Source organism: Micromys minutus (assembly GCF_963924665.1).
Source record: "Micromys minutus genome assembly, chromosome: 3".
Taxonomy (NCBI): Eukaryota; Metazoa; Chordata; class Mammalia; order Rodentia; family Muridae; genus Micromys; species Micromys minutus.
This window is the reverse complement of record NC_137972.1, coordinates 40,552,842-40,579,888: the sequence shown is the minus strand read 5'-3', so window position 1 is coordinate 40,579,888 and position 27,047 is coordinate 40,552,842. Positions and strand designations below refer to the sequence as shown.

Below are 27,047 nucleotides of genomic sequence, written 5' to 3'. Positions count from 1 at the left end.
TATCATCTTGCAATCCTTTTTCTCCACATCTATGACAGCATCTGCTGCTACCTGAGTTTTTTTATCTTAACCATTCTGACTGGTGTTCCATGTTTAATATACACAATATGTTTGACTTGAGATAAGTCACCTATCCTCTCTCTGTTCAGCTTCCATCTTTCTAAAGTTAATAGGAAATAATTAGTTTTAGAGATATTGATGCGCTAGAATAAAATACTAAGAAAACTTTGACAGTATAAACTACTAAATAGATACCAGCTGGCACTAATATGTGCAATTTTCTAGAAATTTGTGTTAATTGCATATCAACAATAAGTTCCTCTATATGTAGATAACTAGTTATGTTTAATATTATACAGTATTTACATCTCAATAATTACAAGATATGTGAACTTATAGTGAAGAGGAGACAAATTCTGAGCTCTGTCATGGAGACATTTTATCAAAGACACAATGGCTTTTATTTATTGCTCATTAATCTTCATCATTCATGAGTTTGTAATGATTTGAGCCAACTAGTTATCTATTATTAATGTGTTTGCAAAAGAGAATGAAAGTATGAAATATATGAATTCTAGTATTAAAGTTCCTTTTCTTTTTTGCTCAGAATTGATGTACTCTTTTTAAAAAGGAGTTTGCAGTCATCAGAACAAAGATAATGATATAAAATTAAACTATTATTTATAGTTCTTACTGTTCCACTCATAAATTATCTAGCCATGACACTCTTCTTTATATAGTGGTACATTCAAATATTTCTTTCTCTATAATATCCATTCAAGATATTGTATATAAATAGCTTGTCTTTTATTGCTAAGATGCACATTTGGTCCATACTATAAGTGATGAAGAAGGAATAGAAGAAAGAGGGTTCTTCTCCACTTCAATATTTTCTGTTACCCATTGCTTCTTTTCCACATGAATCTGCAAATATCAATAAGTAGTGATACCTATTAAAACAGAGAGTAAAAGTTGTTGGGAAATAAAATGAAGAGGACATCAGTATGTTATAGTCATAGTCCCTCTAAAGAGAAAGAAACCAATGTTTGCTTCACTTTTTTACAAATATGAAGTAATTTGGCAAGAGAAGTTGAATATCACAAATACCCTGAAAATTAAAAAAAAAGCATGAATGAAATACTGCTATATTTCCTACTTTTCAATTTTTTTTAATAATCCTAACTTCTAGGCAACCAGAAGACCATAGTTCTAAACCAATACATCCATTCATTTAATTCAGTAAAATAAGGCCATGCAATGCATCCTGGAGAGGCATATGACTTATAAAACTAAGGCACTCTTAGTTTCTATGGACACAGCTCAAATATCAGGCAAATTGGTTGTGAGGTCATTGTACAATGTTGTGATGTTAGAAAGATGGAATATAGTTGGTTGTGCAGTAGAATGTTAGAGAGAGAGTGGGGAAGAGGGAGGGAGGGAGGGAGGGAGGGAGGGAGAGAGAGGGAGAGAGAGAGAGAGAGAGAGAGAGAATTTGAAAATGTGTTGAAACAGCGATTGTTGAAATATAAGGAGGCAGATTAAAAATCTTTTAAATGGACAAGCACAAGACCAGGAGCCTCTGTAAGGGAAATATGAGAGAGATGAGGCAGGAGTGGATAGGCTTGTGGGGGAGCACCTTCACAGAAGCAGGAGGGTGGGGAATTAAATAGGGCATTTCCAGAGGGGAAACCAGGGAAGAGGATAGCATTTAGAATGAAAATAAACAAAATATCTAATAAAGAAAAGCAGTAACTCATTTGGAATGTTCTAAAAGGAAATTATTAATGCTGTGCATTAGAAATATTGAGGATCTGTCATCTCATCTTTAATGCACACTTCAACTTTAAATTTGATGAGGATCAGATAGACAACAATCAGTAATACAGAAATCATTTAGAAGAGTGCAAACCTTCTTCAAGTAAAATATTTTTCTTGCACAAGACTTTGGGCGTGCTATTTTTTACATCCTTATTATGTAAGGAATAAAATAGGGGATTCAACATAGGTGTGAACAAAATATCACATACTGAAGTGCTTTTTACAAAGTTCAGGATTATTTGGTGGTGTGAGATATGAAAAGGAAGGTTTTCCAAAAAGCAAACATATAAGCACCAGGTAAAGAGGTGCAGTTAGAAAAGGCTTTAGTTTCTGTCCCTTCCCTGAAATGAATCTTTAAAACTGTGGATACAATATACAGGTAAGATACTACCATAAAATTATTGTTGGCAAAACAATGAGCACAGCCTAACTAAGTAATAACACATTATTAATATCATATCAGAACAGGAAATTTTTTTCAACTGGATTTGAATCACAGTAAAAGTGATAAAAGTCCTTAGAGTCACAAAGACATAGAGACTATTATACTGATTTGGAGGACGGAATTGTCCCAGCTGAAGAGACAGGAACCAGGCACTAGCTGAACACAGACTCTTCTTGACATGCAAACACTGTAAAGAGGAGGAGGGCAGAGGCAATGAAGCAGTCATAGGCCATTGCTATTAGTACAAAGGCTTCTGTTACCCTGAGAGTGCATAAAGAAAGAGTAGAGCCTCACAACCCACAAAGAAATATGCTCTTTTTCTGAGATATGTACCATGGCTTTAGGTATAATAATTGTGGAGTAGAAGAGGTCAATAATGGAGAGATTGCCTAGGAATAAATACTTTGGTGTGTTCAGCTTGGTACTATGATGCCAATCCTAGTGATGTTTTCCAGAAGAGCCATCCCATAAATAATAATAAATAGAAGAAAGAGGTTACTGTGCAGCTCTGGATGAATGCTGATGCCTATAAGAATGAAGTAACTCACTTCTGAGTGGTTGTCTCTTTCCTTGTGACCAGGGCAAATTTCTGCTTCAGGTTATTAAAGAAAATAAACATATAAACTCCCCATAATTTATCAGCTATATAATCAGTAACATTTCCCATTTTAAAAGAATTATAGTTGTCATGATCCTTTATATGTACTACCCTACTAAATTTACACAGCTGCTAACTAAGATGAGAGATACCTTGCTGTTCCCTTAAGGGAACATAACTGAACCAAAGTGTAATGTTTACCAAGAACAGTTTTATTTAAATATAATGTTGTTTGATACTTCTTGTATCTGTATTGTTATATGAGAAGCTATGAATTATAATTCCTGACTAAGATAATATTCACATTTTAAAGACTGATAAATTCATAATACTAAAAACGTACTTTTTTAAATTTTAAATTTATCATTTAATGTTTTTTCTCTGTAATAACATGTTTTTCCTTTTTGTTTATAATAAAAAATTAAACAGAGAGCTAAGAGTAAAAGACAAAGTCCTATAATATTTTTGTCAAATGGAGTATTGCAACTACAGATATTTATCAAAAGATATTTTGTTTAGAGGTCTTTTAAAAAATGGCCAATGTGCAGTTTATGAAGCACAACTATTTAATTTAAACTCAAAAATGTCAGTATGACAAAAATACATGAAAAACCAAACAAACAACCAACCAACCAACATGAAATAACCTCAGAACACAATATTAAGTACAAAACCAGGATCAGAAACATATACCAGAAATCAAGAATTGAAAACAAGAACAAACAAAAGTTTATCCAGTATGGGCATAATTTTTTCCAAAGAAAAGAAAGGTATGGTGAAAGAAGCTGTTCTGATTAATAGCATATTTTAGGTTTTGAGTAATGTATTAGTCATCTTTCTATAGAAAGAGTTTTCTGCAGGAATCACTATCCCTGACGTCAAGCTATATTACAAGGCAATTGTGCTGAAAACTGCATGGTACTGGTACAGAAATAGGCATGTGGATCAATGGAATAGAATAGAAGATCCAGAAATGAACCCTCATGTATATGGTCACCTGATTTTTGACAAAGGAGCCGTAAACATTCAATGGAAAAAGGACAGCCTATTCAACAAATGGTGCTGGTCCAACTGGCACTCAGCATGCAACAGAATGAAAATAGATGCTTTCTTATTACCTTGTACAAAGCTCAAGTGCAAGTGGATCAAAGATCTCCACATTAAACCAGATACACTAAAATTATTAGATGAGAAAGTAGGAAAAACCTTAGAACACATAGGCACAGGAGGAAATTTCCTGAACAAAACACCAATGGATCAAGCTGTAAGGTCAAAGATTAACAAATGGCACTTAATGAGATTGCAAAGTTTCTGTAAGGCTAAGGACATTGTCGAGAAAACAAAACGGCAACCAACAGAATGGGAAAAGATCTTTACCAACACCACATCAGATAGAGGCCTAATATCCAAGGTATACAAGGATCTCAAAAAGCTAGACACCAGAGAATCAAATAACCCTATTAAAAATTGGGGTACAGAGCTAAACAAAACGTTCTCAGTAGAGGAACACCGAATGGCAGAGAAACATCTGAGGAAGTGCTTGACATCCTTAGCCATCAGGGAAATGCAAATCAAAACAACCCTGAGATTCCACCTCACACCAGTCAGATTGGCCAAGATCCAAAACTCAGATGACAGCAGATGCTGGCGAGGCTGCGGAGAAAAAGGAACACTTCTCCACTGTTGGTGGGGTTGCAAACTAATACAACCACTCTGGAAATCTGTCTGGCGATTTCTCAGAAAATTGGATATAGTACTTCCTGAAGACCCAGCTATTCCACTTCTGGGCATATACCCCAGAGACACTTTAATACACAACAAAGATATTTGCACCACAATGTTCATAGCAGCTCTATTTATAATAGCCAGAAGCTGGAAAGAACCCAGATGTCCTTCAGAAGATGAATGGATAGAAAAATTGTGGTACATTTACACAATGGAATACTACTCAGCCACCAGAAACAATGACTTAACCAAATTCTTAAGAAAATGGCTGCATCTAGAGAGTATCATCCTGAGTGAGATAACCCAGTCACAAAAAACAGACATAATATGCAGTCACTGATAGTGGGATGCTAACCCCAGAGGCTTGCACTCGCCCAGAAACAACTCACAGACTGTATGAAGTCCCAGAAATAAAGAAAACAAAACAAAACAAAACAAAATTTACACAACAAGAAAACTTTGACTATTTCCATGTTACATTTTGTTTTACATGTACTTTATGCTCATTGTAACTATTAAGTTTTCAATGCATACTATCAAACATTTAAAAAAATCAAGTACTGACTAAAAATATATTAATATAGTTTTATGTGAAAATTATTTTAAAATCTGAAAAAAAGTACTGACAAAAATGTATAATTTTAAGCAAAAAGTGTTTAAAATCTGTACATTTATCTTTGTTTCATAAAATAAAGTTGTTTAAAAAAAAAAGAAAGAGTTTTCTGAAGCTGTCCTCCTCAACAATCTTTAATTTCACATAAATGATTACACTTTAGTCTAAATGTCCCAGCAAACAATGCTTGGAATTAAATAAACAATAGAACCTTCAGATATGTATTTATTTTTTGCTTGAGAAATATTTCAAGGTTTCTTTGATAACTGCTTTTAGAATGAGAACAATTCATGAATGTCAGTAGATTCATGAAACCTGGCTGATAATAACAGGCTGTGTGCTCTTTCTCGATGTCATGGCAAACCGAAATTTCAATAAATATGCTTGTGTGTATGTGTCTGTTTGTGTGTGAGTGTGTGTGTGTGTCTCTCTGTGTGTGTCTGTGTTTGTGTGTGTATCTGTGTGTCTGTCTGTGTACATGTGTTTGTGTGCAGGCACACATGTGTTATACCATGAGACTGCTTTGTAGTCTCAAAAATTGTTAAGTAAATATGACTATGTGCTTACATAGAGGAAATTAATATAAAGAAAAAAATAAGACTTTAGAAGAAAATATCTATCTCAAATAATGTTTGGAGAGCTAATGTAACTCTCATTTGGTTGCTCTTAAAGCTCTTCTGCTTCTATTTGGTTGGGTTTTACAACTTTTATATTAGGGTTTGTGCCTTGTCTTATTGTGTCTTATTTTGTCCTGTTTCTTGTTATCTGTTTGAGGGCTGTGCTTCTCTGAAGAGGGAACTGAAGGGAAATAGATCTTAGGGAAGGAAAAACTTGGTCCAGAGAGGCAGGTAGGAGTAGAGGGAGATGAAACTTTGGTCTGGATATTGTTCAACAGAAAAATCTATTTTTGATAAAATATAAAATAAAAATAATAATTTTAAAACTGAAAATTATACTATATTTAGCTGAAGATTAGCTTTGTGGGTGGAATAGTTTCACGTCATGCACAAAATTCTGGCTATAATTCCCAACATAGCATAAATGGGATATGGTGGCGAATATGGAAGCCCAGCACTGGAGAGATAGAAGAGAATCAGAAGTTTGGTTATCCTTGTCTAGATAATTAATTTAAAGTTAGCAGAAAATTTACAAGACCTCAATTTGAAAACTAATGAAGGGCAGTAAAAAAGAATAAGTGAGATTCTTACTCCAGCTATAAAGTATAGGTAATATGGAGCCAGTTTCTTTGGAAACGTAAATATTAATGACTCTTCTTTGATATCCTTTGGATTACAATATAGCTGAATTAGATACTAAAGTGGAAACACTCAGTAGACATTGAAGCCAAATTTTCAACTCCCTTTCTCCTTACCTTTCCCTAAAGGTAGTATTTCCAATTTTTATCTTATTCATGCATCCTAATGGTTGATTTAACAATACTATAATATAACAGAGATAGTTCAAGCCAACCATGACAGGTTTTGACTGAATGTGCTATGTATGGTGCTATGTCTGTGTACATCCTTGCTGTGTTTTGGATATAATTTGTCTTTTATACTTTTGTATGTTAGAGGATTCATTTACAGTATAGTGATGTTAAATGTAGTGAAGATTTCTAAAAGGTGTGATATGAAAGAACTTCAATTAGCTGTTATGGAAGCTCTCTTTATAAAGGATGTAGATAGTTTGTATGTGGTAGTTATGATAAGACAAAACCCCACCCCCTCAACCTTCATTTAATATTCTTGATAATAGGAAGCTGGCATACAAACTCTCTCTCTCTCTCTCTCTCTCTCTCTCTCTCTCTCTCTCTCTCTCTCTCTTTCTCTCTCTGTCTCACACACACAAACACACACACACACACACACACACACACACACACACACCACTATTAAATGTGAGAAACTCAGGGTTGCCTTCATCAAAGCTGAGCTAATGCCAGAACAGTGTTTGTGAACTCCCAGTATAGTGGGCTAAATAAACAAAATTTTGTAAAACTGGACTTCCCTAGGTATTTATGACAATTAAAATTACTAACTAACCTGGAAAATAAAACTGGTAATTATGAGTGATGATATTGCAATTGTATCTGAATTGGTTAACATGTAGAGTATGTAAAAGTATGTAGGGGAATCCTAGAGAAAGCCTAGGGTATTCTGAATTGGGTGTTATAAGTAGAAGTTTCAATGATGATGTCTCAGGGGTACTAAAGTTTTCACTGGAAATTATATCAATGTCCAAACAAGAAACTAAAGGCCTGCAAGGCTGAGAATAAAAGTAATGGGGCAGGAGAATAAAAAGCCATGAAAATTACCAAGAATAAGGTATGTGGTATAGCTCAAAAATTCCTTGGACATCTATACACTTATGAACCTAGATACCTGCTACCTAGATGTGCTTGGCTAGAATCTATCAAGTTGGGGGTAGTATTTATGTCACTGAACCAAGATATGAGAAAATAGTGCCAAAGGCTATAATGTGTAATACAAATTACTGTTGGTCAATTGTTAGGAAATTCACCATGGAAAGATGGTACTGTAAGGAACATTGGTGTAATTGGAAAATCTTCAATGAAATTGTCATAGAATTCATGACACCTTTTTCTAAGTTATCCAATTACACAAGAAAAAAAAGTGGGGAAATTGAGAAAAATAAAAATGCTGAAGTGCACCCATTCCTTAAGTAAAGAGCTCAGTGAGACTAGATTAAGATCTGAGGAGCTCAGACTAGAGATGTGTCCTCTGAAACAGGAGAGAGAAAACCTCACCTTAAAAGTTTCTGAAACAGAGAAAGTAAAAACTTTTCCTCTCTGAACAAATTCCCTGGAAGGGGGAGAAAAGGAACTGACTTTTGCAGAGTTAAAAAGACAAGGAGATAAAGTTTCTAGGGAGATGAATAAAAGAAGTTAGAAAATACGAAAAACATCTGAGGAAGTGCTCGACATCCTTAGCCATAAGGGAAATGCAAATCAAAACAACCCTAAGATTCCACCTCACACCAGTCAGATTGGCCAAGATCCAAAACTCAGATGACAGCAGATGCTGGCGAGGCTGCGGAGATATAGGAACACTTCTCCACTGTTGGTGGGGTTGCAAGCTAATACAACCACTCTGGAAATCGGTCTGGCGATACCTCAGAAAATTGGATATAGTACTACCTGAAGACCCAGCTATTCCACTTCTGGGCATATACCCCAGAGACACTAATACACAACAAAGATATATGCACCACAATGTTCATAGCGGCTCTATTTATAATAGCCAGAAGCTGGAAGGAACCCAGATGTCCTTCAGAAGACGAATGGATACAAAAGTTGTGGTACATATACACAATGGAATACTACTCAGCCACCAGAAACAATGACTTAACCAAATTCTTAAGAAAATGGCTGCATCTAGAGAAGATCATCCTGAGTGAGATAACCCAGTCACAAAAGAACAGACATAATATGCAGTCACTGATAGTGGGATGCTAACCCCAGAGGCTTGCACTCCCCCAGAAACAACTCACAGACTGTATGAAGTCCAAGAAATAAAGAAAACAAAAAATATACATATATTCACAAAACAAGAAGACTTTGACTATTTCCATGTTGCGTTTTGTTTTGCATGTACTTTACGCTTATTGCAACTAGTACGTTTTCAATGCATACTGTCAAGCCCTTGAACAAAATCAAGTACTGACTAAAAAACATATTCACATGGTTTTATGTAAAATTTATTTTAATGTCTGAAAAAACAGTACTGACAAAAATGTATAATTTTAAGCAAAAAAATGTTTAAAATCTTTACATTTATCTTTGTTTTGCAAAATAAAGTCGTTTAAAAAAATAAAAAAAAAGCTATGAACATTAAGGATTTTATAGGTCTAGCACCTTATATGAAGGGCAGTTTGAATCTTTGTCTATTTGATGTAATCTTGTTGTATAGACTGTTTGTGGATTGAGAGTTGAACATTAAAACCTGTATGAAAAGCTAAAAAAAAAAAAAAGAAAATACATAAGAAGTAAAAAGCAGGGATATATAAGTAAAAGAGGACAGTCTGATAGAGTAAAGCATGTGACGAAGCAGCAGGACACGTAATACCATGATTATAATTTTTGGTGATTTTTAATGAAATCAAAAAGCAAATCTCAAAAGGCATTTTGGTATTTATTTATGAAAGTCATGTTAAAATTCAATAATTTATGTGACTCATAAAAATACTTCAATCTATATGTGGTTCAGATCTTTCATCAAGGCACAATACTCCCAACAGACTTAATAGAAATAAAATAAAAAATAGAAAGGAAAAGACACATCTCTTGTCAAAATAAAATATCAATAGCAAAATGTATGGCATTCACACTAATAAGCACATATGTACATATCCTCATTAAAATATTAGAAATGAATTATATCAGGTACTGAAAGTGATGAACTATCATTATCAGGTGTGTACTGTTCATCAAAATGAAGGTTTTTAATGTTAGAAAGAAGACCAGAGTATGTACACTATACTCAACTATTGAAGGAGGAACAGAGAAGATTATTTTTTAAATGATTGTACTATATTTCTCTACAAATCATCCCTAAACATCAATAATTCTTTTAGTATGCCACAATAGAAAGGAACACCTTTGTATTCATTGGAAAAGCCTGTGTGAAACAGCTCATTTTATCAGAGGAAGATGAAGTTTCTCTTTAAATCAGCAGCAAGGAAAATGAGATTATTATCAGATGAATAATCGCCAGTGAACATCAGCCTTAAAATGTCCACTGAGCCAAAACTAGTGAACACAAAAATGTACACATATCAAAACAAAATAATAAGAACTAAGTTGTGTAAATATTAGAAAGGAAGAAAAAAATGCCATCAGTTTCAGAAGACAGCAAAATAAAGGTTTCTGTAAGGTTATTGTATGCTAACCAAGGGGAGGCAATAAAATAAAAGATAAGATCTGCTTGACAATTGCCACAAACATATAAGTTGCATAACAATTACCCAAGTAAAACGAAGCAGAAGTGTGGTATGTAGAAAACTGTAAAATTTTTTAAAAGGGCATAAAGAAGACTTAAATAAAAGGTGAACAATGCCACATTGTGAATGGGCTGACTTAATATTAAAAAGATAAGGATATTTCTCCAAATTAACCTATAAATACACTGAGTGTAATAAAAATCCTATTTGTGTTATTCATGAACTCACAATGTTCCTTATAAATTTAATCTAGAAGAGGGAATGTGCCAAAGGAAGTTTATGTAAGATAAATGAGAAAAGGAGCCAGAGTTACTTTCTATATATCAATGCCTGTAATGAAAATGGGATAATTGAGAAACGGTAATATTACTATGGAAATAAAGAAGGAAAGCATGGCTCACAAGAGACCTGTGAGAATGTGGGGCAGAGAAGAAATGGATATTGAATTATTGAGAAAATAGCACTCCAGCATTAAGCATTTCTGTGTAATTTTTATATCCATTTGCTGCAGAAAAAAACATGTAATTCATGTATATATACTTTGGAATGTAAGAAAAAAATATAAGACCTTGGGCTGGCAAGGTATCATAGTCGGTAGAGATGCTAACCTGTGACGTCAAGATACACAGGGTCACACAAGGCAAAAGAAAAAAGTACTGACTTCCCAGGTTGTCCTCAGAACCCAAACCAAAACTCTATGGCATGTGTCAACCTGTATACATATGTATACCAGAACCAGTCACACAAGCATAGGCTTGTATACACACTCATGTACACAAACACACACAAATACACACACATAAATTTTAAAATTATTTACAGTGAGGTACTCAAATTAACTAGTAATTGAGCTGTTGAGTAGAATACTACATAAACAAGGCTTTGTCCCCAATCAGAAGTTATATTATATAAATATATAATCTGCATGTATATACATATATGCAACCTATGTCATATAAAACTAAATTACTAGTTATACAATGTTATAATTATTTGACAACAAAATGTATCAAACTATCAGGGAATGATATTATTTTTATAGTTTTTTTTTTTTTCATTTGTTATTGGTCATTTTATTTATTTACATTTCAAATGTTTTTCCCTTCCCAGTTTCCCTCCCTCCACCCCCATTCCTTCTGCCCTGATTTTTTGAGGGTGCTCCCTGACCCAAATACCTAATTTTGCCTCAGCAACCTAGCATTCCTGTACTCTGGGTCATTGATCCCCCACAGAACAAAGAAGCTCCCCTCTGAGTGACCCCAGATAAGGCCATCCTCTACTACATATCCGCTGGATCCATGGGTCCCTCCAGGTAAACTCTTTAGTTGGTGCTTTAGTCCCTGGGAGCTTAATCGTCTACCACTCTTGTGTAGATATTCCATACAATTGATTATTTATCCATGTGCTGGCATTTATATTTTAAGCCATGTATAAGTCAAAACATTTAAAAAATATTTCTGTACTAAACATGTTCAAACTATTTAGTAACTGTTTCTAAAATAGCACCATACATCATTAAATTCTAAACATTTACATTGTAGTAGGCACGTAAAATTAGCTAAGCATTAGAGCAAGAATTTACATAGGTAATGCAGTTCAGAGTTCTCCATATTTTTAAAACTACAATTCTATGTATAAATATGATTCTATACCTGTACACAAAACCATGGAATGAATTTTCCTTCTTGGTGGCCTCAACACACCTTGAAATGTATTTCTTGAGATTATTTTATTAGCTATTTTATTTATATTTTAAATGTTGTTCTCCTTTCTAGTATTCCCTCTGCATAGCCCCTATCTCATCCCCACTTCCCCATACTTCTATCAGGGATTTTTCCCATTGAATTACCCACTCCTGCCTTACTAACATTCCCATATGCTGGGGCATCAAACCTCCACAGGACCAAGAGCCTCCCCTCCCATTGATGTCAGTTAAGGCCATTCTCTGCTACATAAGCAACTGGAGCCATGGGTCCCTCCACGTGTACTCTTTGCTTGATGGTTTATTCCCTGGGATCTCTGTTGGAGGGTCTAATTGGTTGGTATTTTTGTTCTAACTATAGGGTTGCACACCACTTCAGGTCCTTCAGGCTTTCCTCTAATTCTGCCATCAGAGCTATTCAATCTAATGGTTGGCTGTGAGCATCTGCATCTGCATTGGTCAGGCTCTGACAGAGCCTCTCGTGGGACAGCCATCTCAGGCTCCTGACATTAAGCATTTTGGGGCATCAGAAATAATGTCTGGGTTTGGTGTATGCATATGGGATGCCTAAGTGGAACAGTCTCTGGATGGCCTTTCTTTTGGTCTATGCTCCACTCTTTGTCCCTGCATTTTCTTTTGACAGGAACAACTCTTTGAATATATTTGAAATGGATAGATGGCTCCATCCTTCAAGCTGAATTGTGAATGTTTTAGTTATACTTAAAAGGGAAAACAAAATAATCACTGGAAGAAGAGGGAGGGGTAAAAAAGTTAATAGGATCAAGTGTGAGAGGAGACTGGAAGGGGGCCACAGAAAATGTAACAAGGATCAGAAAATTGAATAGAGGTGTGTAGCAGTAGAGGATGAGGAGCTGGGAGTGGCTACTAGAAAGTTCTAGATTCTAAGAAATCAAGAGGCTCTCACTAGCCAACAGGGTTGAAATTATTTGAAATTCCCAACAAAGAGGAGAAACTGTAGAGACAATATCTGGTGGGTTGATTGAGATCATACACTATTTTTTCTTGATTCTTTGCTAACTACCACTTGTAAACAAAAGGTAAGTTTGAGAAGAATATGACTCATACTAATTTGTTACTAAATTGTCCTCAGTACCTGGGATATTGCATTAACAGGAACGATTTTTACAGCATTCATTAATGAATTGCTAACACAGTTGGTGAGTAATTAGATTGGTGAATTGTAATGATATGTTGTTATTATAAATTGTGAAAACACAATATCTACTAACATGACCCCTTCAATCAAACATGCAAGTATATATCAGGCATGCTTATCTATCATGAACTGATATTCGTCTTTACAAATATTTAGATCATATCTATTTTGCTTGGCCAGCATATTTTGGAGAAATATGAAATCAGAAGAGAAATAATGTTTAAAATTATTTAAAAAGCAGAAGGTTGATTTGCTTTTCGTATTAAAGGAAACGAATTCTGGAAAATTTGTAATGGAATAGCTGGATTCTAACTTTACACTGAGCAGAACAAAATGAAAAGAAAATCTAAGGATGATGATGAAAATCATTGTGTCTAGTTGGTAAATTATGTAGATTCCTTTCTGATATGCAATATTTGAAGAAGCTTCAACACTGATAATTAGACATCTTATGCAACCAACTAAACTCTCCAGTGCCAGGCACTGGTGACATGTGGCCAATAGATTCCCAACTTTCAAGCTATGACAATGCTATTGGTTGCAATTGATGAAGACACAACTTATTAATGTAACTGAATATGGGTAAGTCAGACCAGTGTCACAATAAATGTTTCACCCTTACTGACTCTGGTGTTTATAGTTCTGGGAGTTACTTTGCACCCTATCTGGGGAGAAAGGTACACACACAGCTCCAAATTCTGTGACCTACAACGAGGTCCTTTCTGAAAGATAGACTTGTGCAATTGTAGCACAAATATTATGAGAACAGGAAACAATTTTTTAAAATTTGATTAAAAGCACACTCCATGAGATTAGTCTTGTACCTGACACTGTTTAAGTGACCAAGAACCAGAGGCAATATAGAACATGAGCCTAGGACAAAACCTGTTACTATTATTCTTCTAGAGGAATATAAAACAAAATGTCCTAAGGACATATATTTATAAATCAGTGTCTTACTAATCACTTATCAAAGAACTTTCTTGAAGTAGTTGGTAATTAACACAATGACTCAAAATTGAAGAGTGTGCAAAGATTGTAAGATTATGTAGCACTCAGTGTTGAAGACAAGTTGTATTCATGAAATAAATTGCAGAAGGATTGGGGATGTAAGAAGAGAAAAAGATTTTAGTAGCCAAAGGTGAGAACTCAAAAGAAACAATTTTTTCACACCCAACAGGAGTGAAGCACAGATGAATTGAAGAAGACTATGCAATACGTGTAAGGTTCATGTTATACCACTGAGACAAGAGGTTGAGGCAGGGTACTATTCCTGAGAAGCTGTATGTAATTAATATTTTCTTGAAAAGGTACATTTTTGTCTCCAGTGGAGTATGGTAGAGAGTATCACCCACATTCTAGAGACAGTCACACACCCAAGAGAAGATGACAAACTGAAAACAAATTTGGATTTGTTTTTGTTGTTTTTCTGTGTGCATGCTGGTAAATGTACAGAGATTGAACACTTTCTTTATTTTTTTGTTTTTGTTAATTGACTGACTAGGTTATTATTTGTCTCATTCATTTTCATTTCTGTGCTTTTTGAATATTTATTTTAGAGAGAAATAACATAATGTTGAATAGGTATAAAAAGAAGAGAAGGGGAATTAGATTGGAGGTGTAGAAGAATGGGAAAAACATAATCAAAATATAGTGCATGAAAAATTCTTAATTAAAAATAAATCTTGGGAGGAAACCTCTGTGTTGTGTATGATTTTTTTTAAATGACTTTATTTTACAAAACAAAGATAAATGTACAGATTTTAAACATTTTTTGCTTAAAATTATACTTTTTTGTCAGTACTGTTTTTTTCAGACATTAAAATAATTTTTCACATAAAACCATGTGAATATATTTTTTTTAGTCAGTACTTGATTTTTTTCAAGGGCCCGACAGTACGCATTGAAAACCCAATAGTTACAATAAGCGTAAAGTACATGCAAAACAAAACGAAACATGGAAACAGTCAAAGTCTTCTTGTTTGTAAATATATGTATTTTCTTTTGTTTTCTTTATTTCTTGGACTTCATACAGTCTGTGAGTTGTTTCTGGGGGAGTGCAAGCCTCTGGGGTTAGCATCCCACTATCAGTGACTGCATATTATGTCTGTTCTTTTGTGACTGGGTTATCTCACTCAGGATGATCTTCTCTAGATGCAGCCATTTTCTTAAGAATTTGGTTAAGTCATTGTTTCTGGTGGCTGAGTAGTATTCCATTGTGTAAATGTACCACAATTTTTAAGAAGTGACATTACAGACTTTCACCACCTTTGTATCTAAAGGAAGAACAGGGAACAAACTCCTAGAATTATTGAAGAAGAAAATAATGAGGTCTCTTTATTTACTATATTCTCATTTAGAATTTATAAAGTACAAGCAATGTAGAGGGTTCAAAGAAAGATAAGATATGAGCTATAACACCTACCATCGATGTGGCTGTAATTAGGGGGAGAGATAATAGACTTATAGACAAATAGCATAAGAGACTTAAAAATTCATGGTACATTTTAAAGAAATGGAAGGGGGGAATAGAGGAGGGGAGAGAGAAAGGGACTCACACAGAGACACCCACAGAGAGAAGAGATTGAGAGAAAGTGTGTGTGTGTGTGTGTGTGTGTGTGTGTGTGTAGTTAATTAGATCAGTATGATATTATGAGAGTAGCATATGCTACAGCTTGGATACTGAGTGTCTCCCAAATGTGTATGTTAGAGGCTGTGTTAGCAGATTGACAATATTAGAATGAAGAGTTTTTAAGAGTTTTAAGAGTTGGCATTAAGGTCTTTTGCTTTCCTGCAGCACATGTTCCTTTGCTTTGACATGTCACCTCATGGTAGTCCCCAAAGTCATGGGATACCCAATACTTGTACAACTGAAAACACAAGTGGTCATTTTATAAGTTGGTCATTTCATGTGTTTACAGTTGTAGAAATAGAAAACTGATTAAAATGATATAGATATATTATTGACAGAATTTCCCATTCAGACAACAGCAGTTGAGTTGAAGAAGAAAGAATAATCTAAGCTAAGTCAAATGTCCTCAAGTAGGATAGAGCAGATGACTAGGGTATGGTTATACTTTCATTCCCCACCACCCCCCCCACACACATACACTTGTGATTTTGATTCTGCCTGTCTGAGTATATGAGAAAGTTACATAAGTGCATAAATAATGCTAGTACCACAATGAAACAATAATTTGAGAAAATGTCTTAAATATAATTTTGATGCCATTTTTATGACCACTGCTGAAGTCTAACAATAAACGCCAAAGACAAGTGACTTGTCTAGAAAACCTGTTTAGAAAAAAAAAAAAAAAAAAAAAAAAATATATATATATATATATATATATATATATATATATATATATATATATAATATTTACTGGGTTTGAGGCTTTTCATCCATTTATCCCTATGTATTTGAATATTAATATACACTCTTACAACCAGAGCTCTGAAAAATATTGTACAACTTTTTAAATGTTAAAAATTATTTAGAAGTACTTTTTAGAAAAATCAGAATAATTTTTATTTCATTTGTTAATACAAAAATCTGTGTATTGGAAAATGTCATGATGATAGAGTGTTTGGAGAGTAAGGCTGAAATTTTGAGTGAATAGACTATTCATTTGTGACCCAGACATTTGTTTGATTTGTACTTTGTTTATTGAAGTAATAGGTGCATATAGCTGACCACAATCACAAGTGATTTGAGCATTTTGTATGTATACAAGTGAATATTTGAGGACGATGTGTGTGTTCATTTATACATATGTACGTGTATTGTATATTTATAAATAATTATTAATGGAATCACCTAACAAATTGCCTATAAAACAAGCATTAAAGTTTGGGAAGAAGCTATCGCTAATCTATGTGAAAAAATATGACATTTAAAATTATGTTCATGGATAACTCACAGGCTTTGCAAAAAATCAATGCCAAAAGATAGAGAAAACAGCAGTGGTTTGGCAGGCAGATGGAGAGTGAACTGTTAGGTCTCTTCCATCTCCAATTCCTATGATTATATGATTAAATATTAGGGTCCAGAGACAAGCAGTGGAAATGCCAACCCTTGAAATACCAAGTACAGGCCAGAAAATACTGTGAATAAATACTTCATTGGATCAAGTCCAGAAGATTAATAAGGTGGCCAAAAACACAGGAAGAGAAGGTTGTTTCCCAGGTAGCTAATTAGAAGTTTCTCAGAAACTGGAATTCAATGAATAGAAAAAAAGGTTACTCAGACAAAGAAAAAGTATATTTTGATATACAACTTGATGGCTAAAAGTAATTTTTATCAACATTTATTACTTCATGTCTCTTATATTTTATTTATTGCTGCACCGAGATTATGGAGAAAAGATATATAGATAGGTAAACAAACATCTTATAAGGGAATGTATGAAGAGTACCACCATCTCCATTCTGCCTATAAATGAGAACGTATTTGGATTTGTAATCCTCAGTGGAGGGAGAACGCAGGATGGGAGTCTGGTGGAGTCTTTGTCCAGTCACTTGTATCTTTTATTCAGATTGTGTCATGTCCTGTGGCAAAGACTGTTTCCCCTTCTCCTCTTTGATTCCTATTGATACCTGATTAGTACTCATATTAGCATAATGTACCCTAAAACTTGAAAACACTCATTAAGTAGTCATCTGAAGGTTGGGACATTGTGTATAATGAATTTTTGGTTTAAGTGATTTTTTTTTTTTATGATAAGGTTTCATGTATCCCAAGCTGAAGATGAACTTGAAGTGCAGGTCTGCTATGCATCTAGTAACAATTGCTGGATTATAGGTAGATACACCCAAGTCTGGTTGGTATATGCATATTATGTGTATATTATATACATATTATGTGTGTGTTTTATATCTCTATTATACATAATTGCTATAGTAACAATAGGAGAAACATAACCTTACAAAAACACTGTAACCTAGTAACTGATGCTCACATAGCTTAAACAACCCAAACAATATTTAGGAGTGATTAAATAACTAGGTAGAAAAATTCTACATTGAGGTATATCTTTTGGTCTATTGTCTTGTACTAAAGCATATTGTGTTGTGGAAATATGAGAACTGGAGATTGAACAAAATGGTTTAAATTAAATAGCTTAAGCTGGATACACACAATTTAGCATTGTAAAAATATAAAATATCACAATTTCTTAATATCTCAATAGGCTGTTAAATCTCCATGAAAGTGACCGCTGGTCTTTTAAACTCAGCAAGGACTATGTTGGTGTTCTTTTTCTAATGGCACCTGGACACTTAATAAAACCACTGTAATCTTCTCATTGTCTTTTTGCCTCTCTGCATCTCCCTACTAAAGGAACCCATTTACATAAACATACAAACACACACATGCATATACATACATACATATATATCTATATTTATACAAATGCAGACACATATATACAGATACATATGTACATGTTCAGATACACACACATAGCTGTTATTCTCAGTTTCTAAGACTTGGGACTATAAGAATTCCTTTATTTGTATATTGCTCTTCAAGTCACATTTGTGTATTCATATGTGTATATCATAGATAGTTTAAAATTGTGTGTTTTAAGCTAATATTAGTGGTTTAGGATCTTGTTACCTGTCTGCATTGGGACAATTTAATTGCAATTTTGCAATTAATCCATATACATTTTTTTACACATTCTGATTTTTTTCTCTGTTTTTTTTTTTTTTTTAAAGTTTTGAAATGTCTAAATTCCAAAACAATACAAGGCAAAGGGGCTCATGAGCCCTCAACCATAGCTGAGGAGTTGTTAAACTTTGATGACTGCTACAGGAAGGGGTGCTGGTTTTCTTTAGGAATGTTGTCCCTTATAGGTTGATCATCCTCTGGTGAATGACCACATCCATACATTGATACAGATAATTGAAGTTAGACTCAGTGAATTATTAAAGAGAGAACAACATGAAGTTAGGACAGGGAGAAGGGAAAGCTATGAATCTAGGAGTTTGAGTAAGAAATAAATGAGAATATGAATATATGTGTGATACATTATATTATTAATTATTGTATTTATTATCCAATAATTAATAAAAAATTCTATTTTGAATTAGTTTAAAAAAGTTTTTATGGTCTTTAAAAGGGAATTTACTCTTCCCTTTCATCAAATATGATTAATAGTTGAGAAAGTCTCAAAATTAACATATATATGTAAATTTTTTATTATTCACAGTTTTATTTTATTTATATATGTTCAGTTAGAAGTTATATGTAAATCTTTATGTTGATATAAATTATATTTTACAATTATATACAATTAAGAACACAGATTTTCATTCGGGTTTATAGGGGTTGTAATAGCTCTCTGATTCTAAACAATGCTTCAAGAATTACAGCATTAAAAAGGCAATTGGAAAGTTAAATTTCAATGTCCTACTCCTGAGGTAGACATGGATGGAAAAAAAGGAAACAACCACAAACCATTGGACTTACATTATAAAGCACAAATGTTCAAGCAATCTTAAACTTTGCTGTTAACATACTTCTGGAGTTTATAAACTAATAGGAAAAATGATACTTCTCTCACTTATCAACACCAAATCTGGGGTTCAAAACCAAAATGTAAAGGGTAATATTTTGTTTTATTTCTTTTATTTGCACTCTTATCTCTCTAATGTATAAAAATATGAATGATGTCATTTTTCTTCATTCCCCCCTCTAAATCTAGTATTGGATTTTTAATTATCATGTAATACTTGTTTTAATTACATGTGTTAAACACTTTATACTTACTATATTTATTTATTTTAACTGACAATATATTTTTTCACACTACATAGTCTGAATATATGACTTCTTTTACTCCAGAGCCTCCAAGATTCTTCCCATTTCACAATCTACCCAAATCTATAACTTTGTTTCATTTCAATACATACTTTCTTTAGGAATAGAGTAGGGTAAAGAATATCAACTAAGTAGCACAATAAATACCTTCAACAAAATTGTAGAAGAAAATTTCCCTACCTTTAAGAATGAGATGACCTGGAGCATAAAAGAAGCCTACAGAACTCCAAATTGGTTGGACCAAAAAAAAAAAAAAATTCCTCCCGACACATAATAGTCAAAACACCAAATGCCCAAAGCAAAGAAAGAATACTAAAGCAATAAGGGAAAATGGTCATGTAACATATAAAGGCAGACCAATCAGAATCACACCCGATTTCTCAACAGAGACTATGAAAGCTAGAAGAGCCTGGACAGACATCATGTATTTTGAGAAATATTTGCCTGACTTGAGGTCACCAATATTGATTTTCTATTTTCTTCTAGATACTTTCTTACTTTATCTTACATGGTTCAATCTTTGCTACCTTGTGTGCTCTATTTCAGTGTGTGATCATATATGGGAACTTACGTACACTTATTTTTGTAATATTATATATAATTCTTTCCCCAATCATTACCTTAACATGTAAATTCTTCATCATTTAAATTTGTTAATTGAGATTGTCTTACTTACAAAAGAAAAACATTTGAAAGCACACTTAAAACAGAATAGCTTTAAAATTAAGATAAGTAGTTGCTTAATTAACCTCAGTGTTTTCATTATTTTCTCATTGTCTTCTTGGTAATCTCAGTTGAAATGTTTTTTTATTTGATAGTGAATCATCAGCTGGCAATCAGACATGATAGAAAATGTATACATACACACTGAAATCAGAATTGTCCTAAGATTCTCATTCTGCCTTTTTATGTTATTGGCTTATGCATTATTTAGGTAATCATTTGTGGTCTGGATTTATTCAATTTAAATGCAAACAATTTTTATACACTAGAGTTACAAAGAATAAAATATTACTTAAGATCTAACATGGGGTGAGCTGCAAATTAAGCATACAGTCTCAATAGACTTCCAGGTAGTTGGTAAAAGGAACCAGCTCTCTTTGTAGTTTTTCCATCTCCAAGCTTAATTTTCTATTTCAGGAGATGGTCAGTGAGAGCTTGAATTGCATCTCTTCTTAGATGGCTTTGTTTTTTAACTTGAACTGATGCAAATGAAGGAGGTGTACCCTGGATCAGATCTATGGCTGTGTGAGAAAAAACAGTAGAGATAATGTCACATGCAGGACAATCAGAATGTCCAAAACCATTACAGAAACATTTTATGTTTACAAGTGGAATCATGTGGGGGTTAAGGATAGGGAATCTCAACCATGACAAAAAATGTACAGGACCCCCTATATATTCAAAAAGGAAATACAGTGATGATTTCCCTAAAATGAGAATTCTATAAGCATACCACAAAAATAACCATAAGAAGTAATTGAATGATAATATATTGTGCAACAAGAATGAATTCTGACAGTATGCCCAGTGATATACCACACACATTATATCACATGTCAGAGATATGATATGTCACATAGTCATGATTCAATTTTATGAAATTTCCATCTGTACAGATGGAGTACAGGTTAGTGTTTCCAGAGTTTGGGAGGTAGCAGATTATAGAATGATAAGTAAGGGGCATTGGGTTTTATAAAAGTACAAAAATACACTAAAATTGCTTTTGGTAGTGCTTATACAAAATTGTATTCTATAAAGTACACTTCGTGATATACATAAAATAAAAGTTTTGTTGTACATAAATTATATCTTAGCGTTGCTAAAAATTTTAACTATATTAAACACATTTTCAGTAAATATGTGGTTTAATTTTTGTTTATTAGTTTTAAACTTTTTCTGATTCTCTTAAATCATATACATATACAACAAATGCTTATCAACATCTTTAATAATGGATTTATTTTAAAAACCAATTTATTCTACTTTATAGTATAAATCAGCAAATCAAAGTATGACACAACAGTGGCTATCACTGTGACTAGAAACCTGGTGCATATTTTTGTCTCAGATATAAGAATATTTTTTCTTTGGTTAGTTGATTGGTTTGGTTTGATTTTTGAGACAGATCTCTTTTTATATCTTTGGATGAACTGGAATTCACTCAGTAGATCAGGCTGACTTTTAACTAAAAGATAACAGCCTGCCTTTGCCTCCCAAGTGCTGGAATTAAAGGTGTGCACCACCACACCACAACTGAGCAGAAATATTCATTTTTCATCTGTATACTTTAGTGATTCTTATAATAGCTTAAAAGAAGAAATTATTTGAAATAAAACATAATTTGTTGCACTTACATCTATTGGTATGTTTAATAAAGCTATGGGCATTTTATACATATTTTCTTGAAAATAAATACACTTTTATTAAAGTTGTATAGATTTGATAGTACTGAATGTGATTTCCATTTCTTTTTTTCTCCTAACTGCTGTCATAAAACTTGGCCTCTCAGCAGATTCAATATTCAGAGTTATCATACGTTTTGTGGCATTGCTGTTATCAGGAATTATAAAGTATAAATTGAACATGTATAGCAAATATGTTATTGACTGATTAACAACAGAAATAATAGGTAAGAATAGTAGACAGAGAAACTAACACCAAATGTACTAACAGGGAGGTGCCAGGAAATATCTTCCTTTACTTCTGCTCAGGACACATTCTTAACGTAGGTATTGTTTGTAACATGACATCTATTAAAAATATTTTCTTTCAAGAATTTTTTTGAAGTGATGTTATATTTTGTCAATTTTTTTCAGCATCTAATGAGATGACCATGTGCATTTTTCCTTTTAGTTTGTTTATATAGTAGATTACATTGATGGATTTCAATATATTGAACCATCTCTGAAACCCTGTGATGAACCCTACTTGATCATGGAGAATGGCCATTTTTATGTGTCTTGAATTTGATTTGCAAGAATTTTATTATTTTGCATTCATATTCATAAGGAAAATTGGTCTGAAGTTCTCTTTCTTTGTTGTGTCTTTGAAGACCCAACTATACCACTACTGAGCTTATACCCAAAAGATGCCTCAACATATAACAAGGACAAATGCTGTACTGAGTTGTTAGAAGCCTTGTTTAGAATTACCAGAAGCTAGAAACAACACAGATGTTCCTCAATGAAAAAAATAAATACAGAAAATGTGGTATATTTACACAACTCAGCTATTAAAAATAATGACAAAGAACATGTGTAGGCAAGAAAATATTATTCTGAGATAACCCAGAACCAAAGGACATATATTGTATGTACTCACTGATAAGTGGATATTAGCCCAAAGATTCAGAATGTCCATCATACAACTTTCAGACCATATGAATCTTAACAAGAAAGACCAGAGTATAGATGTTATAATTCTACTTAACAAAATAATCACTTGAGGTAGAAAGAGGAAGGAACTTAGGGGGAGGGAGGAAGGGTAAGGTAAAAAGGAGGGTCAGGATCAGGTATGGAAAGAGACAAGAGAGAAGTCCAGGGCATCAGAAAAATAAATAAAGATATTTAGCAGTTGGGGAATGCAATAGGGCAACCACTACAAAGTACCAGAAGCCAGGGAAGTCAGAGTCTCTCAGGACACAATAGGCATGCCATTAGCTGGCATACCCAACAGAGGTGAGATAGAACCTGTAGAGACCACCTCCAGTAGCTAGGCATGGCTCCCAGGTAAGGAATGGAGCCACCTACCCATCTCAAAAATTTTAACCCAGAAATTTTCTTATCTAAAAAAATGCAGAGATAAAATTGGAGCAGAATCTGAAGACCATCCAGAGATCGCCCCACCTTGGGATCTATCCTGTCTGCAGACACTAAACCCCATCAGTAGTGCAGATAGCAAGAAGTGTTTACTGAAAGGGACCTAGTACAGCTGTCCTCTAAGTGGCTCTGCCAGCACCTGACTTATTCAGATGCAAATACAGCCAACCATTGAACTGAGCCTGGGGACACCAATGGAAGAATTAGGAACTGAAGGAGCTGAAGGGGATTATGACCCCATAGGAATAACAACAACATCTACTAGCTGGACCCCAACAGTTTCCAGGTACTCAACCATTAACCAAAGGGTATACATGGAGGAAGACATGACCCCAGTTAGATATGTAGAAGAGAATGGTCTTATCTGACATCAGTTAGAATGGAGGCCCTTGCTCCTGTGGAGGCTTGATGCCACAGCATATGGGGAGGCAGGTGAGGGTAAGTGAGAAGAGGATGGGATGAGGGGTTTGTGGAGAGGAAAAGAGGAAGGGTGAAAACATTTAAAATGGAAATAAATAGAATAACCACTAAAAAAGTTAAAATTAACAATTAAAAAATCTTTATCTGGTATTAGTTTACTCATTCATACACACAAATATATACATATTAGTAATGATTATTTTCTATCAGAAAATGTGTTGTCCAAACAATTATCAGGAGATTGATCCTAAGAATTATTATTTCAAATGCTTTAAAATGCCACTTCAGTTGAGTAAATTGCACATAGGTTTTAACGACTTAGGTTTTCATTTATTCTTTTTTTTTTTTTTAAATTTTCCCCAAGGAAAACCATTTCTTCATCCCCAGCTGAATAAATACACACATATATATTTGTATGAAAAAATATATAAATTTCTAATTAATTCAGTCATTCTAATCTTGTTTGTCTTGATTTCTATTTGTTACAAGATATACATCTACAAAATAGAATAACTGAGTCAGTTAAGACAACTTTTATTTCTCTGTGTGAATGTAATAGTAATTACAATATCTACTATTGTGACAGCTGGGATTTCTCCTTTTAAAATCTAGTTACTTCTTGCATACCAGCTTGGTTTGTTATTCTGCTTATAAATAAATATATTTCCCTAGTCTAAATGTGTTCTCTACCCTGAAGCTGAAATATAAAATTAATTAATGACCATTATTGGAACAGCTGTAAACTCAGTAATAAAAGTATTTTCATTTTCTAGCAAGAGCACAGAAAACTTCAAAGTGTGCATCATTATTAATGGATTTAGGATGTGCCTTCTTATAAAAAGTCACTGCTGCAGAAAGAGGATGCAAAGTAGGCTGATGCCTATGACCTCACCTTTCTACCTGCCTGCCACAGGCTATGGTACTCATCTGATCTGTGTATGAGTCTATCAGACTCATCTGAGATATTGAAGGACAATGGGCAGCTAAGCTAATAAAGCTAAGGATTAAGGGGCTTAGATTGCTATTTTGTGGTAAGCCATAAATGGGTCCCATCCAAACAGATGAGTGAGAGGCAATTCACAGTGAGATGAAAATGAAATCAAAAGCAGGGAAGGATGAATGGGATGATGAAATGGATGTGCCGCTTTGAGAAATGCCAAATTAAAATATGCAGTCCTGGTGGCTTCTCAAATGAAGCTATCCTAACTTGTTACCCTTCATAAATTTCTCTGTATTCTTCATTTAAAATATTTTTGGCTGGCTTCTTGTCCTTATAACACAAAGCAGTTTGTTAGGGATTGTCAGCAAACTAGGGCAATTGAACCAAGTATAATTAAATTAAAAGTTCCATAAAACTCTTCTGTTAAAAAATTTATAGATTTGTATTTTTTTTTCAGAAAAAAATAATGGGCAATCAAAACTTTATCTCAGTGGGGAAACATCTCCTCTCTTTAGAATTCAAGCTATAACAATTCTATGGGGTAATGATTATTCTAAATGCATTGTACCATGTAAATTAATCTATTGCTTTGGTAGCACTGATCCAAAGAGCAGAGCGGATGCTGAGTGCACAGAATGAACAAATTAATTAGCCCACCTACAAAATCAAATAAATCTCACAGTGGTGACCTCTGAGTACTACAATAAAGAAAGACATGAAGGTTTTAGTAACTTTGTTTGAAGTAAAACCAACTCTAAGCAGTTTTATGGTTTATTCCACAGATACAAGTAAGTTTTCCTGGGGACAAGTGGCTATGGATCTGGACAATAGCAAGATGCTGAACAAAATGCATTTGAACATAATGTATTTCTCTATAAATGATATTCCCAAAAATGCTAATGAAGGAAATAATTTCTTTCTTTCTTTTTTTTCTTTTGAATGAACAAGTCCTAGTCCTATGATAAATCACAGAACATGGAACAAATATTCTTTCTTTACCAAGAACTCTACTTAAGTAGAAATCTAAGTGTGTTCTAAAGACCCAGATGTATTTCTCTGCATCTAGAGCAGAACTGGAAGCAAACTCTAGAAACAACAGAAAAAAAAAAAGATACAGGAGCCCAGCTCCTTTTAAATGTCTTATACCAGATTCATGCTGCCCAATTATAAGCATCTGGGAGCACAGTCTCCATATGCCTGAGAAATCCAATCTATGGTGGGGATTCATACTATGATAAAGAACTGAGAAAGTCTCATTAACAACATCTGTAAGTAAATAAAGGCAGCAGGTTCAGGCTGATGGGCATGTTGATTGGAATTCATTTATGAGCGTCAGCTGCTGTTAAGGGGTGTTGTGCTACTAATCTAGACTTTTTAAAGCTGTGCCAAATTAAGATCTAGCTATCAGGCCTTCATGTAATCACATCTGAGTGTGGGCCTTGGCTCACTTTGATAAGGGTCATAACCTTTATTAGTGCAGCTACTATTGGCTGAAGGCAGCATTTTAGAGACACAACTGTAAGCCATCGGCAGCTAGCATTTGAGATGAAAGGAAACAATCCATCATTCCTGAGAAGAAATCACTGGTGGGGCACCAGTGTGGCCATTACAGCTCACTTTGTAATGCTCAGGATTCACTTCTTTTGGAAAGTTTTCCCAATGTGGAAACATTTTCTAGGTTCTAGTTTGCTCTCATAGGTCGATCAACATGCAGAAGGTATGCATTGTACTTAATTTATAACTCCCATTTCTCACATTTTCAGAGTCAGTACTATGTCTGGGATTCACCCTTTCTCTTTCTCCTTCCAGTCTAAATTTGTTTCTCAGTCTGGATGTTCTCTAGTGTACAAGGTTGTTTAAGTAACAGAGCAACACTGACTCTGATGTGTCTGGGACTGTGGTCAGCACACACATCTTAGCCAGATTCTGATGCCATGCTTCCTTATCATAAAATGTGATTTACAGGCCACCAAGTGACACTCATTATGTCATCCAAGCATGGGATT

At 34.0% G+C, this 27,047-nt stretch overlaps 1 pseudogene across 1 annotated transcript; it reads right to left on the bottom strand.

Annotated features, from left to right (window-relative positions):
- Window positions 1-1,889: 1,889 nt before the first annotated feature.
- Window positions 1,890-26,568, bottom strand: LOC308418891 (olfactory receptor 9K2-like; annotated as a pseudogene). The gene is made up of 2 exons: window positions 26,490-26,568; window positions 1,890-2,855 (listed from the first exon to the last, which is right to left on the bottom strand). The product of its transcript is annotated as an olfactory receptor 9K2-like (transcript).
- Window positions 26,569-27,047: the final 479 nt, after the last annotated feature.